We start from the raw sequence: 3,236 nt of genomic DNA on the forward strand, positions 1-3,236 counted from the left end.
AAATCTCACAAGGCAATAATCAGGACGATGAGAATAGTCATGGTGAAGAATGAGGAGAAAACCATACTATTTATAACAAAATATTATGATAGATCTAGATTTAAGATAATAATAAAAAATGTTGGAATAAATCAAGATCTAATCGTTAGGAATATTTTATTGCATTTTAGAGAGGGAAATATTATTTAAAATTATCAAATATCTTTATTTAGAAAATTACTACAAAGATTCATAATAACACAGACACAGTCCAACTCTAGCCAAATAATTGCACACTTGCGTCCATTGCTATTGGACAAGGAGCTTGCATCTAGAAGAAGGTAAATACTGCAATTTTCATCTTAATTCCAAGCCAAATAAACCTACATACATCACCCATTGGGCCAATTCCTCCATCGTACCCTTCTCCATAATACACAACAAAATAAGTGAGAAAGAAATAAGATTTATAATGCTCATGTATAAACTTATTATTACATAAACTTTGTAAAATTTAAAAAAAATATTCAAATGTGGGAAAAGTTGGATAGTAAACTGCATTTATTTGCATTTATAAACCATAAGTAAAATTCTTTAAACTAACTAATTAATCTAATTATGGAAAATCCTTATGTCTTTTAAACCTTTATTAACTAATTAAAATGCCCACTCCCTATGGACATTCAAAACCTACTCCCACCTGTTACAATAACCCTTTATAAAAAAAAAGGATAGACGAGGATAGAAATGGTTCAAAACGTGATTTACACGAACTCCTAAATTCTAGCACGAAGTTGAGACTTACTACAGGTTGAATAATCTATGGTGAGGGTGATGCCCTGTACTATTTCATTATTAAAAATCTAAAAATCTATTATTTCATTAGTTGGAAAAGTTCCAATTTATACAAGTGCGGTGCGCCGGTTGTTCGAGGATCTACGTCTCAATGTTTATCCAACCACGTGGAAACATAGTCCGAGGAAGAGAAACCTCGACTTGGCTAAGCGTTTACCGTTTATGCAAGCGCCAATTTTTACATTAACATGCATTGCACTGAACTAATTTGAATTGACATAAATAATAATGCAGGTGAGCGCAAACTTTAAGGACGTGTTTGCTTACAGTGGGCCAGCACTAGAAACCATAAATGGGAGACTCGTCGTGCTTGGATTCGTCTCAGCTGTCGGGGACATAGAAACAGATGCAAGGGAGCAGTTCTGACAACGCAGTCTTGGAACAACGAGTACATGAGATTCAACAAGCAGCCGCTCAGTGCACTGCCGACCTTGCAACAGTTTGAGCAGAGTTGGGAGGTCTCTGTGAAAAGATCTCCGCACCGACAAAGTGACTCAAGGGTGAGTCATGATGTTTGTTCTGGAGGCCTGTTGGGCGTGGAATCTCCCACATGGCAAGTCTTAGGGCTTAAAGACCATTATAAAGACAGTGAATTGTGAGTGTGGGGCACGATGTTGTAATAGAGTCATAGAGTTGTCCACCATTACTTTTGTAAATGTAGTGTCAGATTGAGAGAACTACCCATGGTCGGAAAACCATGGGATTGTATAAATGGATTGATGACAATGGAATATAAGGATAGAAAAGTATCTGAAGTGTAGAGTTGTGTCTTTGGGTCATAGAGTAGGAGAAGGCTCTGCAGCTCAGTGCGCATAGGCCTAGTAGTATGCAGTTGAGTGCGCAGACCCCTGCAGCTAAGTGCGTAGGGTAGGTTGAGTCTATAACCATTTGAAACATTAATAAAGAGAAGTTTTACCATATTTCTGTTTATATTTTCATGTTTTATGCATTAAAGTATATTGGGTATGAATTGCATGTTTACTAGTTATTTACTCCGCGAACTTATATGAATATGTTGAGTAAGTGAATGTAATATAAGGTATCTATTTACTTGAATATAACTAACTGTTATAAGGAGATAAGTAAGATCCATGGCGTGACTTGGGGAAATAGTGCAAATCACTGCTCCAACAGTGTGAAAGCCCCACAGTCCCTGGTTAGGGCTATGCGAAGGCAAAGATAATAGGTTGTGAAGGCCATATAGGTCTATGAATTACGCGAAGTAACATGCGTGAAGGTATTCACAGTTGGACTAAATCGAACCCCTCAGACATCTCAAGGGTGCGGAAACCTGGTTCCAACATCCCCCCATACTGCTTCGGGTGAGACCTCAGTCTGCGCTGCACGGACTATTGCTGAAAGGGCCAATAGTACATGGATTTGTTTGTCTAATTAAACTCCCAACCTGTGTCAGGACCCAACAACCCAACATGATGCATATTGAAGGTAGAGTGTTTGTGGAGAATTTTGATGGCCCGGGTGCTAGTATTGTTGTTGGTTGGCATCCAAGTCAACCTTGTTTGACTTACGATGGTTATAGTAATGTGGAAGTGATTTTATGAAGTGTTGTAGAGGCGGCAGTGACTTCTGGAGGTCATGTAGAGGCTTGCGAAGCTTTGGAAGAAGTTTGAGAAATTTATGAGTTGAGGAAAGATGTTTCCCTTCATCCTCTACCCCAGTTGCATGGATGATGAGTCACGGGATGATTGAAAAGCTCCAGTCATTGGTAGGCAGTCCTATGGGTGAGACTGGGGAGATCTATTCGAATTTAACCTGTGTTTCAAGTGTGACGGAGTTTTTTCAGGAGTTTTTCTCTACATTCCTCACGCTGTTAAGCTAATTTTGGCATTGTCGGATGTTCTTGATGAGAATTTTTCAGCATATGGTAGCAAAAGTTCGCGGGTCTGCTAGAAGTTGATCAAAGTTGAAAATATGAAATGGATAGTGGTGTTAGTGGTTGATTTAGTAAAAAATCCTATCTTAACCAAATCTTAAGCATGTGCAAAAATGGTTAAGCGATCCATAACATGTACAATTTACAAAGTTACTCAACATAGGAAAGTGATAAATAGAGGAAGGTACTAATTGGTTGGTTTTCTTGAGAACGTTAGAGTATTCCATTCTGAGGGTCTCGAGAATGAGTATATATTGCAGCAATGACTCACATTATTTGGCATTTTTTTATCAATGTATTGTGTGCAGAAATTAGAGATAGAGTTCAGAAGAAGATTTATATTTTATGTTTTGATTGTGGCCTAAAATTGGCAGCTTGTGGTGTGTTAGAGAGTAGAGATTGTTGTGACTAGAAGAGAAGAAATAACCCTCTTAAGGGAATTTTTTTTTTTTTTTTTTAATTTAGATTTGATGTGTAGGATGATGGTGTTCGTGGGTTTCTCATGTTG

Source organism: Pinus tabuliformis, chromosome 4_2 (assembly GCF_031772625.1).
Source record: "Pinus tabuliformis cultivar Carrire ecotype Pingquan chromosome 4_2, CPIR1, whole genome shotgun sequence".
NCBI lineage: Eukaryota > Viridiplantae > Streptophyta > Pinopsida > Pinales > Pinaceae > Pinus > Pinus tabuliformis.